This window comes from Dermatophagoides pteronyssinus, unplaced genomic scaffold, assembly GCF_027571235.1.
Source record: "Dermatophagoides pteronyssinus isolate colony J.1.1.1.1 unplaced genomic scaffold, Derpt_VIB-CSIC_2022.12 sq0009, whole genome shotgun sequence".
In the NCBI taxonomy this organism is placed as follows: Eukaryota; Metazoa; Arthropoda; class Arachnida; order Sarcoptiformes; family Pyroglyphidae; genus Dermatophagoides; species Dermatophagoides pteronyssinus.
The window spans coordinates 1,700,763-1,708,730 of NW_027461533.1; positions in this window are offsets into that span (position 1 = coordinate 1,700,763).

The following is a 7,968-nucleotide window of genomic DNA, read 5'->3' on the forward strand; positions in this document are numbered from 1 at the left end:
AAAAAGAGAGAAAACATTATATAAGAAAGTGAATAAAAATCGATGGACAATCATTTGCATTTTCTTTGGAAACAAAAAAAAATATTCTCAGCTTTTCCATTTACTTTCCCAGTTTTCGTTTTATTTCCCAGGTTTTTGTTTTTGACTTTTCAACATTACAGAATTAGTAAATGTTACTATTCATATGATCATATAATAAAAATGTATTATGATCTTTTTTTTTGATTCTTGATGTAAAATGAATATAGGTGTTTGGCAGCTGATGTACACATACATGCATATGATAGAATTGAATTTGTTGATATTGATGTTTTATTAAGATGGAAAACTGGTCAAAAACAAAAACAAAAAAAAATAAAAATTCTGATAAGAACTAGTCATGTGTGTGTGTGTGTGTTTGTGCCTGGAAAATAAAATGCAAATATTTCAACATTTACATTTTCAAGAATATATTCAAATCAAATATTTTGGGGTTTTATTTTTGAAACAAGTTATTTACTTTGAAATTTATTATTTATTTGGTTTTTGTTTTTGAATGTTTAACATCCATTAGGATGATAAATAGAGAAAAAAAAATATTAATGTTTATCATTATGAAAAGTTTTTAATGAGAAAAAAAAAGTTTTGAATTTCGAAAAAAAATTGTCCACATTTTTATCATTATCATTAACCATTATGATGGTAATGCTATTTAATGAGGTTTATTTGTTTTTCATTTCTATTTTCATTTAATTCATTGAAATTATTTTCATTTATCAGCTTGAATAGTTTGCAGAAAACAAATATCCCCTCACCAAATACCTTTGAATTCAATCATTGGATTGTTTTCATGTTGGTTTTTGTTTTAGTTTGATAACGGAATAAAAATAAATTTTTTGAACAAAAAAAAATCATTGCCAGAATATGAATTATATTTGATACTATGTTTGAGCTCATTAACTCAAATTTCATATTCGTTTTTTGTTTATTTATTTCATTTTTATTTTTTGTTCATTCATTCATTCCGGGTGAGAAAGAACTTTTTTTCCACTTTTTCTCTCTCTGTTCATCATAATAATCAATTTTATAACAGGATTTCAATATTGTACCAAAATTTGCTGCCAGTAATTTGCCTGCGGTCTTTATTCAGATCATTATTATCAACAAAAATTTTTTTTTAATGAAACCCGAAAATGTATTTTTCATCATTCGATGATCATAACTGTTTGGTATTAATATAGTTATCCGGTAAAACAATATATAATGAAATCAAGAATGAAAAAAATAACGATAATGATTATGAGGAAAAGCAACAACAACAAAACGAAACAACAACAAAACGAAACAACAAAACAAAAAAGTTTGTATAAAAATTTCATTTCATTGTTTTTGAAAGGAAAAAATAATCAAAAACAAAAAAAAATTAACCGACCATATCAGCGCGAGAAAATAATGATAATGAAAAACAATCATCAAAACTATACGACAACAACAACAACAACAAACTGACAACGTCAATATGAAAAGAAATAATGAAGAAAAGCATTATTATTATTATGATTGAAAATTTTTCCTTGGAAATCACAAACAAAGTTATTTATTCATTTCGTATATGATCAGGAAATCACCTTATGGATTTATTTATGATAGGTGATTCATATTGAAAGGAAATTAGTTATGTAAAAACATTAATAGAATGTAAACTTTTTTTCTCCAAATTTCAGAAAATATAAATTGTTTCATTTATTTAATGATAATACCCAAGAATTCATGTCCATTTGATTTTATGATTGCCATTATCATCGAAAAGAAAAATAATTCCAATTTGGTTATTATGTTAAACTTTTGGCTGAAAAGATTTTCTTCAATCACGAATACAGTAGTATTCGGTTAGTGATGATCATCTTGGAACAAAAAAAAAATTATTCGAAATGTCACTGTATTTAATTCACTAAATGTTTTGTTCATAAAATGACAATGTTAACAACTTGTAATAATTTAATATTCCATTAAATTCTGGCATAAACAAACAAATGTACATGAATATAACAGGGTTTTTTTCTCAAAATCATAAACGAATAGATGAAAAATCTGGATTTGCTTTCAGTGTATTTTAATTCTATCATTCTTTTTTTTGCACTCCAATCAAATAATTTTAAACAAGAAACCAAAAAAAAAAAAAAGAATAATGGATAGGTGTTGATGATAATCATCTGTGAGAAAAATAAAAGAAAAAAGTTCACAAAACACAATTTATAGAAATGTACCGAGAATTTTGTTGTTGTGAGAATCATTCACTGTACACATAACATGAAACATAACATACTGCTTTTTGAGATTACATTTTAATGAATCTAATCCAGTATTTTGTTTCTGGGTGAAAAATGATGAAATTATTTTTCTTTTTTTTTCGCTGCGCATACAATTCACTAAAAAATTAAAAGAATTTTTAAGAATTTTTCTTTTTGCTTCATCATACCCAAAAATTTAACACAATTCTGACCATTGTATGTAGCTTTTTTTGTCAAGGAATGTTATTGCATAACATAGAATATGAATTTTATTTTTTCTTATTCAAAAAATTTGTCGGATTTTCATTATTCAGTAAGATCAGTTGAAAATTTTTCCCAAAAAAAAAAAAAATAATGCTTCTGGTCTATTTCAAAATTGTCTATCTGTTACGGATGAAAACAAAAATCGTCTTATTTTATTATATGGAAAAATAGATAAAATAATACATCGGCCAATACGGTATATTAATTTCGGTAAACTTTCGGTAAAAAGAAGACAAAAACCAGAGATTCATTCATTCGTGTTCTTATCGTTATTTTCCACTTGACAATTTTCTTCCATGTAAAAAGAAAATACTTTGAAAAACATGGAAAAAGTAAAAAACCAAAATCAACCATTCAAACTTGTTTAACCAATCAACAGAAAAATACATTAAAGATTATTATTACATTATTTATATTTAATATGATAATCGAATAAATGTATTGATTATTAATTAATGACATTGCCAAAATTCAAGCATAATGATAATTACATCCGACAACAGTGACAATGTTGTTGATTTGATTTTTGGAGCTGAAGAAAATAAAAAGAAAAAAATAGAATAAAATATTAAACAAACAAAACAAAATGTGTTAGCATTTGAGATTAATTTATGCTTTGAAACGAATAAATATGATGATACTTTACATTTTATAGATTAAGTTTTTGTTTATTATGATCGACTAATGAAATTTCATGATAGGCATATTTTTTGAAATTAACATTGTACACATAATGTACAATATTTACATTATCATCATCAATATTCTAATCTCGTAACTAATCAATCTAATTGATGTTATAGAATAGAGAAAAAAAAATTCCATTCAACATTGATGAAATGACATTTGACAAAGTTTAGATTCACAATATTTTTTTTGTTGTTGAATGATTTACAGAGTTGAAAATGAATTTTTTTCATGAATCTATGAACGATAAAATTTCTATTCCTATCATATTTTCATATGTTTATTTCCAAGTTTTAGAATTGAATTATTACAATGTTATTCAGATTTGTTACATATAACAATATTTAACAACAATGTATTTCATTACGATTGGTTTGTTCGAAAGATGATTTAGTTTAGTTTTTTTTTGACTAACAATACAATACAAAATGATGAAATAAACAGACAGGAAGAAATCATAATCATCATCATATATTATGAGCTTGCGAAAAAAAAACAATGATCATATATTTTCTACAACAAGTTAATCATCAAAAATGATGCATAAAAGTCTCCATAGTTTAATGAATTGTATGTAAATTTGACGGACAAATATGCAAACCCGAATTTATTTTGTGTTTTTTTTTAGAAAATAAATGATGCCAAGGAAAATTTATTTTTGACGACATAATTTATGAATGAAAATTGATTCGATTCTCAGTTGAAATGTAACAAAAAAATGGGATCATCTCATGGTAGGAACTTCAATAATCTCGTCAATAATCGACTAGTTCCAATATCGTTCGATTGACTGAATGCTATTTATATATCTTCAAAATTAATGTAAAACAATTAACAAATCAACTTAAAACATATAGACAATGCAATGCAATGAAAAATCATAATGCAAAATATTTTCAATCTGTTTTCAATCTGCATAAAAAATGTCAGAATTGATGAATAAACTAAACCAAAAACCAGAATAATAGAATACAAACAATGAATTGGAATAGGAAAAAAAACTTTGTGAATATACGTTATAACATAATGTTGTTATAAATTAAATTTTTCAATGTTAATCTCAAAAAAATTTCTATTTGTTCAATGAATATAGAAATTCGTGGGTGTGAATAGTATGCAAATAATCAAACATTTTTTAGAATCATATGATTTTTCCGGTTTTATTAGTAAGAAAACGATCCAATGTAAATATTAAATTCAAAATATATTAAAATCAGCAATAATTATGACCAATATTATTCATTAACAAAAAGTCAATATAAATATGATAAGCATGAATTTTTCATAATTCATCATTCACTTTAATATTATATTTTTCATCATATATTTGTTTATGATAATTTCATTAATAACAATGTAAACATTGTATTTTGATATATTTTAAAACTATCAATAACAACAACAAGTAGATCACGTCTCCATCTTTAATTTGCATTCCATCGACAATGTATATTTTTGTCAGTTTGTCATCCGAAAATTATATTTTTAAAATTTCTTCGAACGGAAATTCATTCCGAATATGAAAGTTGAAACAAAAAGCCAAACAAAATACACGAAATACACTTTTCATTTTAATGCAGTGATGGAAAAAATGACGGAATAATGAATATCAAATGTTTTCAATTTTATTTTTTGAACATGCAAAAACATAATATTTCGAAAGAAATGCTATAGTTTGGGTTTATTCTATAATTTTATTTCTGATAAATTGATTTGCTATTTCTTTATTAGACATTAGTTTTCGTTTGTAACTAATCTTGACATAACAAAAAGAATTAAACGAAAATTAGTCTAACAAACTTTTCAAAATGTCAGAAACTAGCATGGATGTCATACATTCATGACAGAATCGATTGAAATGGAATATATCAAATCGAAAAGCTGGTAGCTTGATTTATAAAAGATGAATATTCAAATTTATTCTAATTAAAACACTCGTTAATGTTTTGTTTCTTTTGTTGAACAAAAGCTGTAGTGATGGTTTATTCATTCAATCATTTATCTTATGGATTGATTCAAAAAAAAGGTAGAAAAAAATCAGTGTTTTATTTTGGCTTGCATATTTGTAGATAACAGCAGCAAACAACTTTTATTTTGCAATTTATTTATTTATTGTTTTGTTTTGCCTAATTACCAAATCAGGATAATATTCTGTTTTGTTTGATTTTGAATAAATATTTCAACAACAAATACGATTATTAGTTGATTAGTATATTCATGATTTGCATCGATGAACTATACTTTTTTTCAATGCATCATTGTTGATATTGTCATTAATTCATTATAAATTGAGTGAAAATAAATAAATAAAAGTATAAAACATTCAAATCAATAAACTTTGAACAAAAACTTCTGTAGAATTTTGCTTTGATTTTTCTTATCTTTTTTTTCAAATTGCCGCTTTCTTCTTTTTTCTCTATCTTTGAATTCCTCGAATCAGAATGACACTTCTTTCTCATTTCACAATTGCGAGATTTCAACGAAAAACGACAATTGAATCATTTTTATTCGAAAAAAAAGAAAACAAGGTATGTGATTTCCAACCAACAATATTATTTCAAATACAAAATGTTATTTGTTAAAATGTCTTCATTTCTTTATTTTTTGTCTCTTCCTTTTTCACTCAGTTCAAAACAAAATTCCTTTTCCAAAAATTCACTTTATTTGTTTCGTTTCAGTTTTTGTTTCCATTTGACAATTCGTTTATTTGGTTTTTGTTGCTAGTACAATTTTTCGTTTGTCATAAAGATGATGATGTCGACAAAATTGAAGAGAAAAAAAAATTCTCTTTACCATTCTCATCATTTAACACCATTCTGCTATTATTTCATTGTTATCATCTTTATTTTTCTCGTTTTATTTTGCTTGTGTGTTAATATTTAGAAATTGACAAACAAGTAATGATGGGGACAGAAACAAAACAAAACAAAACTTTACCACAACAGTCAATTTTGCCATTATAATCGTCGTTCGGTATATAAGTGTGTTTAGATGTAATTGATTTATTTAATTATCATCCGATCTTTCATGTACAAAATTTTTCCCTCTTCTCTTCCATTGCTATCACAATCATTTCATAAATTTCTTTTTTTATTTATTCGAGATTCATTCTTTATTGTTGTAATTTTTTTTGGCCCCTTTTCTTACCAAATATATTTACTGAATACTTGTGAATGACCAAAGAAAAAAAAAGTATCATCATCTGGTTTTTTGCTTTTGTCTTCCGTTTTTTTTCATTACATTAGAATTGTCGGCTTTTTTCCATTTCGTTGATCGTTTATTTCGTTTCACACATTCACTCATTCTCTCGCTTTCGTTTTTTCCGTTTTTTTTTGTCACGCCATACACATACTTTTTGCATCTATAGATATTCACATTCCAAACAAGAACAACAGATGTACATACATTACATATATGTCAAACATTTATATACAAGTTTTTCATATAATAAGTTTATGGTATGTGATGCTTTGTGTTGTTTTAGATATTATTATTATTATTATCGTAATCATTTCTTTTCGCTCCTTATGGACTTTCTAGTCTTTTTTTTCCATTATACCCCATATGTTGGAATAAATACCACTTGAATCCTACAACAGGATTTGAGTGCTGTTATCATCATATCGGATATGAAAAGGCGAAAAAAGTGTTTTCGTATTGTTGTGAACATTGAATGTAATATTGAAGAATAAAATCCTGTTGTCCAAGAGGTAATTACACTCATTCCGATACACAAACACACATAGAAAATGTCAAATAATAAATCGATTTATCGAAAAAAAAATTGATTATTATCGATGTTTATCATTGCCTTTTTTAATAATTATAATCTTCTTTGTTTTGTTTTTGCGGAATGTACGATGATGGCATATAATTTTTAGCAATAAATCTATATCAAAATCGGAAGAAAAATAATAATAATTTAACTTCAAATCAAATCAATGCAATCAGCTTATTTATGTATTTATTTTTCCAATTTAACATTTTATTTGGTGAATTGAATTGAAAAGATTCTTCAATTTCATAATATAATCCAAAATTACATTTAATTAATGATGATACTATTGATAATTTTGTTACTATGGTTTCACTAATTATTGATTATCATTATAATTGTGACAATGAAAAAAAATGAATAATTAAGAGAGAATTTTTTTGTTGTTGTTTCACACACACAGAAACTTTTCCAAATTTGTCGAATCATCAAATCATAATCACACTAATCATTTGTGTTGTTGATTTTTTTCGTTTATTGTTGTTTGCCATCAACTAATTGCAAATGGCCACTTCAGTAAAAAATGAATTTACTTAATGCTATATTTGGAGAATTTCATTTCATTTTTTTTCTCTAGTTATACCATTTGTAACTATTGTGTGTGTTTGCAGAGAATATTAATTATATCTAAATGATATGATTGCTTTCACTTTTTTCCTTTGTTAAATTGTTACCCATTTTGTCTGCGTGTGTGTGACAAAGAATCATCAGAATTTCATTTATCGGAATGAAAAATTCCAATAAATGAAAATTGATCATACAATTCATCGAAAGAAAAAAGTTTACAATAACGATTGTTTTGATTTGGTTGTTTTTTTTGTTGTTTGAATTCTTTTTTTTTCAATTTTTTTTTAAAATTGTTTTGTAATTTAAAATTTCAAACAAAAAAAAGTAACGCTCCAAATGTTTTACTAATAATAAAATGAATAAATTAATAAAATGATTATTGAAATTGTCAAACGCCAGCTTTAG